Here is a 19,043-nt window from a genome sequence, read left to right as displayed (position 1 = left end):
TAAAAACAAGCAATTCAAAGAAACAACTAATTCAGTTTAAAGTTATGAAGTTATGAGCTTTTTTTTTGTGGTCTTTAACTTATCTGCAAGGTTCTTTCATGCAATTTTTGTAAAGAAGTGTAAGTAGCCATTCTGAATTGATTATTACAACTTTAGGATGAGTGACACTTGACTGAAAAAGTAAAAGGATGTCAGTCTCCTTTGTTTTCATTTTCAAAGAAGGAACACGAAAACACTTTTCTCCCTCCATGCTCCTATTCGAAAAAGAAAATGAAAGATTGTGGTTTGGGCCCATGGTCTTGGACTCTGCTCTCCCTCCACAGTGACTAAATACATAGAAATATTTAATCTGGTAGTTTAGGTAAAACCATTCAACTGTCTGAACAACACAAGCTGAACATAAAGTCCTATTTTACTAAAATTAGTCATATTCCTGTACACAGGATGTCTGCAGGATTTGGTCCAAGTCACCTGTACTCTATATTCTTCCAATGCATCAGAAGTTACCAAAGTACCATATGGCTCTTCTTTCCTGCAGCAATTCAAGAAACTCAAGGATGCAGGCGTTCACTCCATATTTTTTTTTTTCCTTTTTCTTTCTAAAATTTATGTTTGGATCCCAGCAATTCATCTTGTGCCATAAAATGTTTATGGTTTCAACTTGTATGGAGAATCGAGCAGCCTTCAGAGATTGAAGGGCCATTCTTACTGTCAAAACTGTAAGCTTCACAATGATAACTTCATTTTCATTACAGTTTCACAAAAGATATAGAAATACATAACTCTTTTAGCTGCCAATAGCCTTACAGAATAAAAACTCACAACACCAACCAGTAAGTTTTTTGCTGACCACAGAACACACAATTAGCTTTTGTCAAATGCTTTTAGAACAGTACAGTCACTTTGGCATTTTTAAGACTATAATTAAATTGCCAAAGATTTATAACATGACACAAAATGCAGTTTTTCTGCAAAAAGAAGTTAAAAAAATTTATCTACTTCCAATACAAAAATAAAAGCATATTTTCAGTCATTATCTCCTCTTTAGGCTTCCCTCCTGGGTGCAGGGAGGGGTTTTAATTTCCATTCTAAACTGAGATGAACCAGTTGGCCCGGGAAGCTCGTTCAATGCTTCAAAGCTTTCGCACTGAAAATCCAGGTTTTGTTTCAAAACTTTTACACCCCAGGTTAGCCAGGGTCAAGAGCTGCGCACAGGCTGTGCGGGTCCACCCTCAAGAATGACACTGCTTCAGTTTTTCACCCTCATCACTTAAATAGATTATATTGATAGGTTATTCAGTGATTTGGGTAAATACATGGTACCCAGAAAGCTGCTTAGTGAATCTTTAACCTCATAAAAATCTGAGTATTTGCTGTAAGCAAGCAAGCCACCATTATAAGTTGTAGGCTTTCATTTTCAGCTGCTGCTTCATGAACAAAAGAGCAACACAAGCCTCTCCCAAATCTCGGCGAGAATCTTGCTTCCTACAGCTCTGCACACCTATCTGATACAGGGTCTCTAAGCTGGTACAAGTTAAATATCCTTTAAGTGAATGAATGTGTGTGTATATGTATATATTAAAAAAATCTATATAAAGTCCATATTTGGAATACTTTGAACCCATCATAAATTGAGACTTTTAAATTGTTTGTAACGGTGCCCTTATACACCTCTATGGCATGCTTAGAACTGCCCTGCTACACGAACCTATTATTCATGAAAAATTAAAAAACAAAGCCAACAACAACAACAAAAAACACCCCACAAACAACAACAAAGAAAGTCCAAAACAAGACAGAAAATGGGTATTTTAAGATTTACTTGTGCAAATGCTATTCTGGCTACACCAGGGCCCTACCAAGCATGGTGGCTCAGATGAACTGGCAGCACACGTGCAGGATGCAGCCAGTACCTATGCAGCTGCTGTTTCCTAGCAAACATCTGACTAACTACCCCTGGTTTGTCTCATTTAAAAAAAAAAAAAAGAGCAGATACTGTTACAAAGTATGCTGAAACAGTGAGTTAATGAGATTACATACTGGAAATCACCTAAAAATAATTATTAACTGTTTACCAGAATCCTGTGAAATTTCCAGTAGATAATATTCAAATTCAAGTTGTCAGGAAAAGAAAAAGAAAAAAAAACAACAGAAAAAGAACATACCAGCCTATGTATAAACATATACGAGCACACATTCGTGTTCTACGCTTGCCTTTTCTTCTGCATGGGAAAAGCCCATGCTACACCTCTCTGAAAAAATACAGTAAACTTCCCCCACACCTCAGCCACTTCCAGACCAAACTGCAGCATGACATTTGATACACACGCTTTTGAGCCACACTTTGCAAACGTGTGGTGAAGTCCTTTCTAAAGATGATGTGAATTACAGGTATGCAGATGGAAGCGCTAGAAGGGGTTCTAGTTTCGGTCTCTGAAGTACCTTCACGGCAGTAACCACATGATTCAAAACTGTCTGTACCCACCGCTGCTACCATTTGCACACAGGATATCATTTTGCTTTGCACTAAGATACGTTCCTCAGATTTTAAAGTGTTACATTTTCATAATTCAGAAAAAAAAAATAAGCTTCTAGCAATAACTCCCTAAAAGAATAACAGAAGACTTTGGAATTTTTCCTGGTTTTAAATTAAGCTTTATCATTTGTAAGCCTCTGATAACTTCAAAAATTCTTACTTCATCAAAGGCTGAGAGAGCTGGGACTCTTCAGCCTGGAGAAGAGAAGGCTGAGGGGAGACCTTATTAAGGTTTACAAGTATCTAAAGGGTGGGTTTAAGGAGGATGGAGCCAGGCTCTTTTCAGTGGTTCCCAGTGACAGGACGAGGGGTAACAGGCACAAGTTGGAACACAGGAAGTTACGATCAAATGTGAGGAAAAACTTCTTTACAGTGAGGGTGGCAGAGCCCTGGAACAGGCTGCCCAGGGAGGTTGTGGAGTCCCCTTCTCTGGAGACTTTCAAGACCCGCCTGGATGCAGCCCTGAGTGACGCGCTCTGGGCAATCCTGCTTGAGCAGGGGAGTTGGACTAGATGAGGTCCCTTCCAACTCTGAAAAATTCTGCGATTCCATGATCAGCTAGGCTTTTCTTTTTGAAGAGCGGCCTTGTTAAAAAAAAAAAGCATTCAATTTAAAACACAGTTGCATGCTCTTTGTGAAAAGGACAAAGGACCACATAAGAAAAGCCATAGGAAGTCAGAAGGAATTGCCTTCAAACAATAAAGACACATCAGACAGAGTGCACAGATGCACACCACAACCCAGCTGCCCATCAGCACTCCAGCTTCATCCCACCGCCTTTCTGGAGGGGATGGGGCAAGCTGGACCCTCAGAAGGTGCAGTGGTAAGGGCTGGCACAGGAGAGATGTAGACGGGAGAAGGCCACAGGAGAGGACAGTCCTTGGAGGCACTCATCCTTCTAGACCCACATAGCCAAGAACACAATTGTCACCTTGATAATTCCGCAACCCGCATGCCTTCTTGCATTTTTAGCAGCACCACAGTGCCGCAAAGGAGCCAACAGCTGAGACGCACCCTAAATATTCTTTTACACTTAGCGACAACACTTGCATATCAAAGCCTCCATGCAGAAATAACTAACATTTATGGAGCCACTTAACTGCACACTGAAGCTTGAAACGAGTTACAGATGGACAGGTTGTGCTTACCTACCCACTATACGCCTGACGCAAGTCAATGAGGAACTGGAAGTTCGTCACCTGTGAGAGTGGCACTGGTGGGCTCCGTCTAATCTCCAGTCACCCCAGTGAACACCCACCTGCCCTTGGACTTGCAGTTGCTTTGCGAGTGCGAGCAGTATTTCAGTGCAGGTCCCTCCCCTGCTCTACACCACGTGAAATGGAGCATGATGAAAGTATTTTAGAAAAAACACCCAAATAACCTGGAGCCACATTTTTCAAAAGGAGAAGCTGAAAGTTTCATGGAGTTACAATGAGACTTGGGTACCTAAATGTTTAAATAATTTCAGAAAATGGCAGTTGAGCAGACTCTTAAAAGCTTTTGAAAAACTCACCCTGTATATTATTAACATATCAATCATAGTACTGGCTTCGTAGGATCACAATTTTTACAATTTATGGTAAAAGATACACGATGTACAATACCCCTGTGAACTAACATTTCTTTCCCCGCCCAGAACATCGAGTTCACTCGCCTGGGGACTGTATCAGAGGTGAGAGAGAAGCTGCTCTTCCCACACAAGGGTGTTTCTGCCCAGCTCTGAACAGGGGCTGTGCTACTTGTCCTCTCCCACACGTTGATACGTACCCCAAAAAGACACTATTTTAATAAAGTTTCTGTGACTTTCATCTCTGTCCAGCTCATGAGGCTACTGTGGGTCCCGCCTGGCCACGCAAGAGGCAGCCTCAGAGGCATTGCAGGTTTTGAGTTACTGGCAAAACCCATTGAGAAAGTATCCTGGTGGCTGTAAGCAATTTGGGGAAGAAAGGAAGGGTCTGGAGTTTGTTGTTTACTTCTATATCTTAATTAAGTTTGCAACGTGGCAGAATTTAGAACACAGGCAAATAATTAAAACATTAATTACAAATGAAGTCATAACTTAAACATATATAGTCCTCGGCATTTGATTTCACGTGAATAACCAAAAGTCTGTTATTTCCTGTAATAAGTTATGATTCATGCCTTTGACCGCTTTCCTCAATCTTTTTCTTATTGGGCTTTGCTACCTCTCTAGCTGCCACGGAAAACAACCAAATTAGGCAAGTCCTTCCTACCTTACGTTGAGCATGACATGCTATTAATTGATGGCAGCCCAGAAAATGTTAAAATACAAAAAAAAAAGCTATTCTAACACAATTTACTCCCTAAAGACTACTTTATAATATTCCTTTTTTATTATTATTAAATAGAATGAAGAATGATAGGGAAAAGCCCACGTCTTTACAGTAAAAAGCAGCTGAAAGCCAGCTTCTTACCAAGACACTTTCTAGAATTTAAAAATAGAAATTCCCTAAAAAACCTAGATGCTAAGGACAGAAGTAACTACCGTAAGGAAGTGGCAGGATGAGGGAGGAAAAGAGTATCACAGGCATCAAATAAGCCAATAAAAACTTTGTTAGAACAAACGGACTGTAAAAGTTCGAACAATCTCCACACTATGGAGACCTCCAGATAATGTTATTAAGACGTACAATTACAGTGCCAGCACAGTTCTGATGTCTCACAGAGTCAAATCAACAAATCAGTTAGGACATCAGAAGAAATATGTGTCAATATAAGCAAGACAATCCGAGAAATACTTGAATTCTCTGCTGTCTCCTAAGAGCTTACAGTGCAGCCCTTTCCTCATTGCAGCCCATAATATTGTCTTTTCATTACTTGACCACATATTTTAATTTAACACATCGGAGCTTAAAACCTTTAAGCTTATCGCTCTTCTGTCAAATTTAGTACAAGTTGCCTGATGAGTTCCGAAGTTATTGGAAAAGAAAGGGGAAAGAAGGAGGAATGGCGCTGCCATACACTGTGTCACGCCGGCTTGTGTCTGTCCTCGAATGGTCCAGGCTCAGAGCAGTTTTACTGCAGAGAAGCACAAAGCCTTCCCAGCTGGTCTACAGGAGTTAGAGACACTGGGGGGGCCCCCAAAATACTGACCGATACGTCCACTACACACAAAATTCACAAAAAAGCCACCAGATTTTCATTTTGTTTATAATGCACGAATAAGCGTCTTTTACATTTGAAGATACAACCAAATTTATTAATTTTCAGCGTGAGGAAAACTAGTTTTCCCTACCAAAAGCATAAAATAAAGTCTCAATTCACTGCTGAACAGTGGAATTCCATATATTTTGATTGTTTGGGAGAAGAGGTTGGGTAGTAAATGGGGAATATGTATCTGAACGGCCAAACGTTTTTGGTCGTCTCTTACTATTCCGCTGTAGGGCCGACCCGTCTCTCAGGCCTGGCACTCGGGTACAGCCATAGGAAGCCAGTCTACTTGAATTACAAGTACAACGCAATTGTTAACAGACATACCTCATTCATGATCTTAACATTTCCCACCTCTGCTGCAACCACGTGAATCCAGGTTTTGATTAAATAGGAGAAAAAGAGAAGTCAGCAAGCACGGTGCTAATCTTGCCTTGAAGGAAAAATTCCTTTGATTCCCAAAACCTGTAACCTTGTCAGACTTACCATACACAGGAAGCATGGCGTGAACTCTGCCATCATTTCAGGGGCAAGCACAGTAAAAATCATTAGTAGACATCTACTAAACACCAAGAACCCTTCTACTCATCAAGCTGGGCAGAAAAAGTAAGTCTCCTTTTCTTTACGGGGCCAATTAGTGCCACCACACAACCAAGACAGATGAAGAAAGGTAGTCCCCAGATTGCACACACTAAAGTCATTATTGTAGGCCCTGCTGTCTGCTCAAACAAGCAACACACGGAGAGACAAGAAAAGTTGTTTAACTTGATCCATTAATTATCTTCTGAAAGGTAACACCTTGTCAAACAATTAAAAGTACCATCCCACAAAGCATAGGATGAATATGAACTAATGAATTTGCTCTGGAATTGATGATACCCTGCATGGACAGAGTGACCCATAAGGAGAGACAACATATTGCAAGAGTAGGGAGTCCTGGACCCTGACTCTACATTGAATTATTGGCCATGAGCCACTTAACTCCTTTGTCTTGTGTTTTCTGCCTGTCAAACAGGGAACTACACACTTTCCCTTTTTCATTTAAGAAGCACATCATATTTATCAGAAGTACTACTACCTGCATCCAAAACTGGGAGCAGTAAAACACCAGGCTGTGCTGCTTTAGATGTCTTCAACAAAGCAGTCTGGGAATCTTGTCTGTGGATCTCAGTGGTGAGCTGTACTTTTTCCCATCCGTTCTATCTGCTTCAGTCCAACGGACAGACGATAAAGTGCAATTTTCCCAATTGTAATAGCACTCTTAAATCTGAATAGAGTTGGGGGGAGAAAAGAAAAAAAGGATATGAGCTCATCTGGTCTAACGTCCCAACCATTTAAGCTAAGAAGCTTCATCAAAATACCACCCAATACGACACCACCCACATATTTATCCCAAATACTTTCCTTAGTCTAGTAATGTCTGCAAAAAAAGACAACACTTGATCTAAAGATCAAAAGACAGGAGAGTCCACAATCACCTATTCCTATTGATCATCAAGAGTAGGTAGGTTCGTTTACTTCTCACTTGATCAAACCCTACAGTGGAGGAGCCAGGTGAGCCTTGCCTCCTCTCCCCCAAGACCCTACCAAGCCGACCTGCCATTAAAGGTCCTCTCTACAGTAGATGGCCACTATTATCATCCCAAGCATGTCAAGGAAAACACCTCACCCCACCAGAATTCAAGACAATAAATGGCAGTCTTGCAGTACCCTGTAAGTTAAAATCAAGATTTGACATGTTTGTCTACTTCGCAGTCTCTTGTTTATGCGCGAACTGCACTAGCCCTTTTGCCGTGGCATTATAATCACCACAGCTAATGACACCTCCAAGCCCTCCCCCCAGGTCACAGAATCGGGATGGATGAGGCTGGATGGGACCTCCAGAGATTGACTAGACCAAACCCTCTGCCCAAACTAGGGTCAACCACACCAGGTTCCCCAAGACCATTGCTCAGTTCAGACTATCTCCACAGACAGAGACTCCACAGCCTCTCTGGGCAACTTGTTCCAGTGTTTGACCACTCACAGTGAAAAACTTCTTCCTGCGTTTAAACGGGATTTCCTGTATTTCAGTTTGTGCCCTGAGCCTTCTCATCTGGAGGCTAAACTGTCCCAGCTCTCCCTGTCTCTGCTCGTGTCACGCCCACATTCTCAAAACGGGGGTTCCCAACCGAAGTTTTCTTTACTGACTACAGTTTTACTCTATTTTGATGACTGAGCTACATGACTGACTGGGGATATATTTCTCCACTGTTCTTTGCACCATCTGAAAAATACAGCAGCAAACTTAAATCACCAAGAAAACTGCTGATGAAGTGTAACTGGGCCATGAGTACATGGGAGACCCACTAAACGTAGGTCTTTCTCATCCCATTAGAAGTTACACTTTAAGCAACAGGACATTTTTAATCTTTTCTGTGTCTCAGCTATATAATCCAAGTTTTTATATCAAAATATTGCGTCGCAATGATTTCATGCCTTAGTTTTATATAGCAATATAGGCCAGACACACAATCCTATTAAAAAAACACATCAGCTTTGTCTCATAAAGCCTTCTATCACAAAACCATAGTGACCAGCATTAATTACATTATTTTTTTTAGCTTTTAAGCCTTCACTGACGGAAGTCCAAGTTAACCTTTCCTTTTTTTTTGTCCTGGGCTAAATCCACTGCAACATCCTTTTTGCCCTTTTAAATACAGAAACTTTTTGGAAGTCTTCCAGTACTTTGAAATAAACACATTTACAAGATATGCAACAATTAACATGAGTGGTTCTGGAGGCTCTTAAGACAGTTTTCTAAAGTCCCTGTGATGTGATGTCCAGATCTGTTTATATAAATTTTTATATTTAATGGTTAATTTCAGAAATCACTCCTTTACCATCTTTAGCAAAGTGGGTGTGAGCTTTCTACTCCAAACAAAAAATGATATGGGAAAGGAGAAAACGCTATAATAAAGTGTGCAAAATGCAAAATTACATTAAAAAGGCAAAACAAAAATACATTAAAACAGTACAAGTTTATCCTTAACGATGTCTAAAAGAAAGAGGTGACTCTCTTTATGGGAGACACTGAAAATGACCATTTCAGCCAGTAGATGGTTGCCTTGGAGTCAGAGGACTAGCTGCATTTGATACAAAGATCAGAAGATTGTGATGTTTATGCACCTAAAAGTTGGTATTTGACCACTTCTCAGATGCACATTAGATGACGCATTTCTACTTATTTCTCAAAGTGTAAGGTTTAATGCTTTTTCACTTCAGTCTTCACAGAAGGACTTAAGATTCTCAACAGCAATGACTTTGTCAGAGAGCTTCCAATCCAAGCTTGCGAAGAGATAGGGTAGAAATAGGATGAAAGGGTATTTTTCAAAATATAAATTCAACCTGGCAAAGTCTGAGGTCTTTTAACACTGAATACTAAGGGAACTAGTTGCAATAGCTCCTGAATCACCTGCAATTATCTTCGAAAGCTCACGGAAGTCAGAAAAGCTCCCAAAGACATGAAGTGCTAGCACAAACAAAACTTACCCCAAAAGAGAAGACAAAGGAGAAACAAGAATTACAGACAAGTAATCCTTACTTCCATACCAAGAGGTTACCAAAACAAGCCATTAAACAATCTATTTGTACACACCTAGAAGACTGGCCCGTCAACATTTGTCAGGGGGAAGCCACATCGAACTAATCTTAATTTCTCGGTTTGACAAGAAATGCATCTTGACTTCAGTGGGGCTTTTGCGCACAAGTTTTTACAAAATAAAGAGGAGGAAATATGATCTAGGTTATACCACTAAGATGCAGGAATATCACAGGATACAAAACTGCACCGTGACTGTAAGTACCCGCAGTTTGCTGTGAGAATGGCAGAACACTGGAAAGAGGCAGGAATCTTCCCTCAGTCCAGTAGCTTCAGTATTTTCATTGATGGCTTGCAGAGCATACTCTTGAAAATCTGAGTAGCTAACGCTAAGCTCTAGAAGGTGTTGTAAGCAAATACTGGAATTTTAACGTTATCTTCAACTGAAGTGCCACTTCTGACTGAGAGCTTGAACCCTAGGAAAGATGTTTAGCAATTAAATTCCAAATTACATTCCCTACAAAGTTCATAGAATCTTACTAATTATTTTTTCATGTATATTCAAGTCACGAATGGTTCAGACAAGTTTCATCCTACCTGAATACAAGTGAACCCTTCCAGATCAATCTTCTACAAGCGTAGTATGGATCTACACGGAAACAATGGAAGCAGAATGGGGAAAAAAATGGATGAAAAGATGCCTCCACAGCAGTGAAGCAGCACAGAGGTCCCAGCACTGCAGAGGCACATCTGCCCAGATGACCCATCCTCACAGATCTCCTGCTGATCTTCACCAGTTCTGTCCCCCGGGCTCTGGTTTTCCTCCCTGTGCTGAACCTCAATCCAGAATAAAAGAATTCAGAAGTAATTTTGAGTAAAGTCAAGGTAACTGGCCTAATTTCTGCAGAGACATTGCTCAGCCCAGTGTTTTTAACAACACAAGCATTTTAAAAAGTTATCAGGGAAGTAGTCATACAGTACTTTTCTCTAATAGTTTGTATATACGATGGCTCTTCAGTAGCCAATTAGTACAAAGCAGAAACATTAAACCTCCAAAACTTTTATCATTTTTTACAACATGGAGAAATTTAGGTTTTTTTACTACATCATGACTTTTAAAAGTACAACTAAACAGAGCACTAGTACAATCTTCTAGTTATATTTTTGCTAGGTTTTAATGACAAAACGTTTAAGTTATGAACTCTACTTGAAGATTACTAATTACAATGTGTTCCATTTGGGGAACAAGAGTTCAATATCCTAGTATCAATTAACCAACATGCACTCTCCTAGTTTAAGATTAAAAACTAAAATGCAGCCAAAAAGTTTCTTCCTCCTATCTGTCAGATCACGAAAGCACCCAATACAACAGGATAAGGTTGCCAGAAAGAAAAAACTAAGACTTTCAAAAAGATATTATTTTGTATATGTGGCTTAGCTCTGGCTGAACCAGAAATGACATCCGAGCTTAGGATAGTAAGCCTTTTTGCCAATGAATTTCTTGTAAAGTCAACAATTATAATTTATTCTGATCCTTTGTGTCACCATATTAGTAGTTATTTTTCAGCAATCCCAGAGCAGCAACAAATAATGCCATAGAAGAGGACTGATATAATTACAGGCTGAAAAAGATAGGCCAGCACCCTTACACTCGAAACTACCCTCTGTGGCTCCTTCATACCCCATATGTTGCTAATAAAACTGTTTGAATCATACCTATGAGACAGTTTTACTGATATTGTATCAGGTCCCTAGGTTCTTTGTATGAGATACGATGTCACCAGCACTATAACTATGCAAATTTTGTGATACAGGATCCCACTGGACACAATATTACATACGTAATTCGCAGTATGAAACCGCGCATTAACAATAATTCTAGTGTTATATAAATGAAACCACTATGTTTATTGAAAAGCTCGCCACACTACAATGAAATCAAATTTAAAAAGCAATAAAGAGCAACTGACATGCTCATAGTAAAGATGGCAACATTGGTATTTTTCCCCAAACGATGTAAATTCTGCTTTGTGTTCACTTGACAATGCTTTACAGAAACTTTTAGCACCAACACTAAATAAATGCCACTCCCTCCCCCCACAATATTAATGACTTAAAATAGGAACCTTCTGAGTCCCATTTTTAGCAAAAAACATGTGATTTTCAGCAAGAATCTGAACTGCATTCACATGAAAGCGTGATTCTCGGTTTCTACTACTAATAGAAGAATAAATGATAAATGAAAATGATAAAGACTAAGAACTGCAGCAGTAAAAACCCAACAGCTTGGGGATATCAACCCACATTGCACTGAAGCACCTCAGAAGTATCATCTTCTGGTCAGAAAACACCTGCCCTCTAATTCTGCATCTGACTTCAAGTATCTGTATGACCTCAGGCAAACGGTGCTTCTTCCCAGCTCCCATCACGTGCAGCAACGTCTCTTATTGTTTCCTACATTAGAATGTGGTCAGTGCCTTATCTATATACCTGCAAAGAAAGATCTTTAAAATCAGTTTCAAGAGGAGATGGCAGAGGTGCAATCGGAAATCTGACGGTACCAACACCCGAAACACATTCCCCTTTTCTGTGTTTCCAGTGATTTCTTCCCTCTGCTTGTCATTTATTGGTTTGCTGCAGGTGGGGAGTCATGGGGCTTGTAAGAAGTCTATTTTTAACAGAAATCCGAAAAAAGGTTAACAGGCTAGCATGATAAAAGTGAGTATAGTAAAGAGCCAGACTTAGGAGACAGAAGTACGCTATTTCACCAAGGTGCTGTGAGAATTAATAAACCAGATAATTTTGTAAAATTGTACAGTAAATTTGTATAGTAAATTCTCAAATACATAGAGGAAAAAAACCCCACAGCTCAGTCTTCCCACTTATAATACCTTTGACTACAGATAGAATACGTAAGTGACACACACCACAACTAGCTAAGAAGTCTCACACTGAGAAGCACTGACGTTAACCGAACGACGCAAGCTTTTACTCGATGGAAGAAAAACAGAGTTGTGATCAGGCCCTCAGTAAGGAAGATGATGAATCGATTCTTTCCTATAATTTGTGTGATTCCACTACAGAGTAGCTTAAGCTCTTAAGTTCTCCTTGTCACCACCCTCTCTGCAATATGAAAACCATAGTAGTTTTATTCTCCATTTAAAAATAAATAAATAGCAGCTTAGGCAACATCTTACAAGGCAGAAAGTTCACACTCCATCCCGTGAACATTCTGCTGTCTGGTATTGCTGCTACATTTTATCATCACCCAATTCAGGGAGAATTACATACCTATTTCCAAAGTTTGAAAAAAAAAAAAAAAAAACACAAAACCCTCCTCCCCAAATATGGCCCAAAGCTGTTATGAAGCAACTTATTTTTAGAAAAAGCACTTATGCAGATACTTAATTTTAATTAATAGTCTCACTGACTTCAACATTTGCACAGCGAGACAACTCCACGCTTCAATTAAAGCACGCACAGAAATGGTTTGCTGATTCATAGCCAAAAGCATGACAGGAACATCATTATATAAAATGCTCATAAAATTTAAAGAAAAAAAAAATAACAGCAACCTCACCTTCAAATAGAGCATTAGAAACCTTGTAAAACCCACAGCTTGAGCACAACTTCCAGGTTGCTGAATTCACTGAATATATCTTAGCGCTCGCATTCCTATAATGATTTCAGAGCGGGCAACAGAACTTTGGGGAACTATCTTAACAAAGTTGAGACTACATGTCCCTCAGCTCTCCATCCTTGGCATCTACTATCTACCGAGACTGGGTTTTCAGGAGCTGGGAATTCTTTACCAGAAGAGTGGAGGCAGCAACACCTTTGCTTCTGATGACTTGCTCTCTTTTTCCATTGCTTGCGTAACAGATAAGCAGATTTCTTTCAATAAACAATTAATTACATCCGGTTGAGTTCCATCACAGATCATACTGAACATCTTCAGCGGACATTCACTTCCAGGGAGCAGTCACTCTGAATTGCAACACTGCTACCACAATATACCTATAATAAATCCAATTTTGAAATAATGTGAAACACAGGAAACACTAGTTAAGTTTTCTTCACTATCTGTTAATATCAAACTGTACGCTTTAACTTTTAGGCAAAATCTCTAAAGGTAATCAGTAACAAATTTTCATTGAAATACTCTCTGGTCCTATTTATAAACAAAACGGTGGCACACCAACCATGGCTTGTGGCTCGCTACTACCAACTGATAATTTCAGAAGTTTAAGCATTAAAAACGCCTTCAATTCCAGGACAGTCAAGCAATACTTAAAAAAGTAATCCCACACAAACCTTAAAGGTGTCAGGAAAATTACAGCAGATAGCAAAACTGAGCTGAATTATGAATTTGAAAGTAGTAGCCACTAAGAGTTGAACTGCTTCAAGACAAGCTAAAGATGAGAAGTGGGGTCCCAAATAGCCTGCTTCCTTTCTCCTTCCCCCTGAAGAACAGCGAGGTGCTGTCGATGGGGTGGGCAGGAGCCACAGGAGTTTGCTGCCAGCTGGGGTGTTCGCCTCCTCGCAATGCTCCTCTGGGCACGCATCTCAGCATGAGCCTCCAACCAGCCCCGCAACAACCATCTCCTCGCAATCTACAGCATTGAGATACAGACTTTTCCACTTGCAAAACCCGCAACAGTAATATTCATCACATGAGGCTTAGCATCACAAAGCTGTGCTACAACATGAGCAGCAGAAAGAGACCAAGTTGCCTCTCCATCACCTGAAGCAGCAGGAACAAGATAAGCCCCCATGACAGACAACTCGAGCAACAAAATGGATACAAAAGCACAGGTAGAAAATGAACATCTGAGCAGTTTTTTTACAGGCCCACTTCAGCTCCAGCCCAGCGTTAGCCCTGCCAGACTGCCATGCATTCACAAGGTAGCGTTCGCAAGCTCAAATAAAGGCAGGCCAAACCTGACTTGGCTCCGCACAGCGCCAGCTTGTGCTTTTCTCCAACCGTTTCACACCTAATTTACAGAGTACATTATCCATCCACGGAACGCCGAGATCTAACCTGAGAAGTGACTAGAATCAAAAGCAGTTAATTGATTAATGCCTAAGTGAAACGCAGAAAGCAAACACGACACACCGGAAGACTTTCTGAAAATGCATTTTTTTCTATTCTGACTCCATTAAGCAGCACAGTACTTTTGAAGGATTAATGAAAAAGCTATCAAGAAATAATACAGAAGAGGAATGCTGATTCTGGGTGAACATGCCAATGCATGATGAAGTGCAGAGACCTTTTCAGTAGTAAAGATTCAAGCCAGAATGTTCAAAGAATTAGAGGGACTCGTGAACTTGCCCACTTGATCCAGAAGCTGAGTTTATTTGATTTTTATGAGACAGCATTTTGATAATTCCTCCCTGAATCACAGACGCACTCTAATACTCCTCAATTAACAATACAACATAGCCATTATTCTCACAAAATTGACACTATATTTTTTCACACCAGGGCGTAGTAAAGAATAGAAAAGTCTACCTGAACATCCAGAATAGTAAACATTTACCTTAAAATTAATACCTACTCACTTAAAAGAGAATCGGTCAATGAGTGGATGTATACATACAAGGATTATTTCCACAAACTTTACTTGTTAAGCAGGACACAATGTTTCATTTACAAACTGTTATTTTCTAATCAGGAAATGAAGACAAGTACAGGAAGAGCAGGAGTAAATAAGTTTCTAAACAAACAACTTATATAGACCCTTTTTAACAGCACAAAACAGGACAAAACATTCCTTAAAGTTGTATTTACAAGCCAACGCTGACCTCGGGCACCACATTCAGTATGTATGAGATAACCTACATGGATACTGACCTTAATAATACTACAGGGGCAAATTTTGCACAAGGAAGACATGCTCTTGAACAAATGTTTTCCAATGTATTAGGCATGCAGAAGCTTTTTTCTGCATCAAGAACCGCACGTCACATTCCTTAAACTGCTTCTTTTCTTGACCAAATACGCTGTGGACAACCTACGGAGGATGCCCCTCAGTGTTCCTCTTTGAGGTTCTCATCTACAGTTTCCACTAACAATGAAAATAGGTGGATTTTCTCCCCTTAAAAAAAATCACCGTCACATTTAGGATCAGCTTTCCTAAGCTCATGTGCTAAAAAATACCCTAAGTGATTAGAGACTTTCAACACTAACAGAAGCTCTGATAGATATTTTTATTGCCTTTAAATCAAGCGCAGATCCAGAGCCCACAGCAATGTAAACGCCGGGAGAGCAGAGGACGACAAGCAGCAGGAATGGCTGTATATAAGGTGCACAGGAATCCGATAACAAAACTAGTGACTGGTCTGATTTAAAAGACAAATGGAAAGAAAAAAAACAGTAACTCCACACTGACAAGGCGTTCCTAGAACTACTTATGCATACAAGACTGGTAAAATGAAATGAGATATATTTGAGGGTTTATCCCAAAATCAGTCCTTCAGGTGGGGTACTTCACTCGCGACCCTGACAGACCTACAGCCCCTCGCACAAGGGCAGGGAACACTACTATCATGATCCCATCCCACCAGACAGCAACCGCACACACAAATGTACACTCATATCGTCCCACAGTCCACACCTCCTCTCCACGTACTCTCAGATCTTTTACCCATTCAGAGGCTGTAACAGGCAAAGAGCTGACTTGCAAAAATACACAATGTTTTCAACCTCTTCCCACTACTTCACATTTTCTGCAGCAGCTCTACTAAGTCCTTGACCATACCTCAAATATCTGGTTTCTCTACATCTTTCAGTTCTGAAAAGCGATCCCTGCCCACCCAACCAAAAACGGTCCTTCAATGGATCTTAAAGTTATTTGGAATGCTTAAAGACAATGCCTCAGTCTCTTGTTTGGATGCTATAAAATGTTCTTGAGAAGTTTTTCGGTAAAGTCTTGTTAGCAGAGGCAAGAAGCTCAAACAGCATTCAACTTTTAAAACAACTGTCAACAGGCCAAAGTCCTAGCCTCGCATCCCAAGACCTGAACTATACACCATCTCCCGGAGCATAATGAGATTAACCAAATCTTGAGGACCGGACACATTTAATTCTTTGTGCACCACAGACTACAGAACAATTAAGAGTCTGGAAACAGAAAACTGGCTTAAGCTGAAGTTACACATTGGGTGGGAAGAATGTCTTTGCCCACAGGAAAGCACGTAAATATCTATCGTAACATATTTTAAATAGATTTATATTGGATTAAAACCAGAATTTTAAATAGACTCTGATTGCCATAAAAATCATAATTTCTATCTGGGTAACTCCCCATGCGTAAAAAAGCCCCACAGATTCCCCACACAGAATGTGTGTGCTTCAAGTTGTAGAGCTTTAGGCCGCTACAATATACTAAATAAAACTCATAATATAATGTTCTAATATTGTCTTTATAGTTAAAAACAATACTGGCAAATGTGTACCAGGTTACACACGCTAAGCAGTTCAAGTGATAATCACAATGATGAATGTGTAATCTAATGCCCATTCACTTTGATTTATATGAATCATCATACGAAAGTCTCGCAGATCCATTTTAAGTCAATAGGAAGGATCACATTTTTCTTGGCCTGAATCAGTGTTCCGTCTAAACTTAGGCATTTCATATTTATTTTTTTTTTTGTGTGTTAAACAGAATCAGTCTTCGCACATAGTTAAAGATGCCTGGGGCTGCACAGTCCTTTGCAATCTCAGCAACTGGCCCTATCATTCCCTGTGATAGTCTTGCTGAAAAAAATAAGATCAACCAAATCTTCCCCTGCCCTTCCAGCTGCGGGAGAAACAGATCAGCCTATTCTTTACTTCAGAAGGAAAGGCCCTGCAAAGGTCAACCTTTCATATGAAATACAGATCATTAACACTGAATACAGAACTACTTAGATTCTTGCTTTTTGTTTGTATAACTGGGATTCTATTGTATCTATTTCAGAATGCTCTATACTTTGGTTTTCATATATATATACACACACACGCCAATGTCTTGTCTTTAAAACTCATTTATAATGGAAGGCTTGCTTACTGAATCAGAAAGAAGCCACCCAATGTCTCAGTCATTGCTCTTATTCTCAAAGTATCATGCTCATGAACAAACTGCAATTCATCAAACAAGCTTCGCTGTAGCCCGCCTTGAATGCAAAAAAACCCCAAAACAGTAAACCACACACTATGGATGGGAAAACGTAGGTGCGGAGTGCCAGCTGCCTAACTTGTGTTATTTATTTTTACCACAAGCCACAGCTATGCTAGCTGTCCCATGGAGAGAGACAGTCTTCTCCTCAAGACTGTTAATTCTCTTCTGGAATATGAAATCTAAACCAAAAACCTCATATTGCAGCATCTAAGCCTATGCAGTTTCCATGCAATGCTTGAAAAATGTGTTTAATCCAGGGTTTGGTCCACATCGAACTAGGCGACAGTCTGACACATCACCCTTACTTCAAATCTACCTTACACACAGAAAAGGACTGATTAGTTATGTCAGCCCCCATTACAAAATAGCAATACTGACAGATAAAAAAGATACGTTATTTGTGGGAAGGAGAAGAGGTGTGGGTTGCAATCGGCTTGTATCAGACCAGTCAAGTCACATTATGCTACCTGATGCCACATCGCCAGGCGTTGTAAAAGCAAGCCTGTCTCAGGCTTGTAAATCCCTTAGTCTACAGAAGGCCCTGCAAATAAAATTAAATTAAATTTAAAAAAGACTACAAAGGCCAACAGGCTTTAAAAGTTTACATCGAGCTTCCAAAAGTCAAAGCGTAGCATTTTTACTTAAATTCCTGAATGACACGAAGATTTTTTTTTCCTCCCAATCAAAACCCATTTCAGTAAAATTTGCGGCAAACAGATCAATGTTTTGTTTTTACATTTTGAGACTGTGTTAAGAATAAAATTGCTTCCTTTGAATAAGACTCGCAAAATATAGGAGAATATGTGGAGTTTACACAGAAAAAGATTCAGGATTAAGGGACAGAAGCATCACGGTACTATTAAGAAGTACAGACAAAAAAAAATTTGCCAAGCAAATACAGGAAACTTCCAGAGTTTGTAAAGCATGTTAACATGGAAATAAGCATCCTCATATTTTGTCAGGACGAAGATATCACTGAATCAAAGCTTGACTTCCCTGGCTCCCTTGATCGTTAAGTGATGAAAACGGAAGTTATGAAAAACTGTAATCAAGTTTCATAAGAGTGAACATGGGAAAGTGGTTATTCGTGTATTAAAATCCTGGGGGAGAGACGGTGGGATCGAAGGCTCACACTAAGAAGCTGAAAATATAAAAAATTTTCACCCTCTGACCTTATATGCGATGCAACGCTTGGAAACAAGGGACACAGCTACAGCCAGGAGGGCGAGAACAAAACCATATTATCTGTAGGCAGCCATAGTTGATGACCACTACTACTCCAAGTTCTACCTTACAATCTTGTGAGAACAAGTCATGGAGGGTGTTTTCTATCCACATCTCTTAAATGACTGGGATTTAAGGACCCAGTCACACTTCTGATCTCAGGGACTACCAGCTAAGGCCTGAAACCTCATAAAACATTTATGCCTCTTATTCCATACTACAGAGACACAACAAAAGGACCTCATCAGAAGTAGGGTCCTCCTCCTTGACAACACAGTACACTACTGTGTGTCAAAACAACGTCATTGAGACTCAACTTCCCACACATCCATTACTGCCTTGCAACTGTCAACTACATGTACCGTCT

General features: G+C 39.9%; 1 protein-coding gene across 17 annotated transcripts in view; it reads right to left on the bottom strand.

Annotated features, from left to right (window-relative positions):
• GTDC1 (glycosyltransferase like domain containing 1) overlaps positions 1-19,043 on the bottom strand; it is a 190,206-nt gene that overhangs the window by 157,137 nt on the left and 14,026 nt on the right. For 12 of the 17 annotated variants that reach the window (XR_010071917.1, XM_063340780.1, XM_063340788.1 and 9 more), the window contains one exon: positions 6,786-6,974. The exons of 3 other annotated variants lie outside the window; for them this stretch is intronic. The gene's annotated coding sequence lies outside the window, so the exon portion shown is untranslated. Of the gene's footprint in view, positions 1-6,785; positions 6,975-13,099; positions 13,305-14,228; positions 14,260-19,043 lie in introns of those variants that run through there. 2 more of the 17 variants (XM_063340784.1, XM_063340782.1) reach the window with 2 other exon arrangements.

Source organism: Chroicocephalus ridibundus, chromosome 7 (genome assembly GCF_963924245.1).
Source record: "Chroicocephalus ridibundus chromosome 7, bChrRid1.1, whole genome shotgun sequence".
NCBI classification, from domain to species: Eukaryota; Metazoa; Chordata; class Aves; order Charadriiformes; family Laridae; genus Chroicocephalus; species Chroicocephalus ridibundus.
Note: the sequence above shows the minus strand (reverse complement) of the source record. Positions and strands in the feature narration are given on the sequence as shown.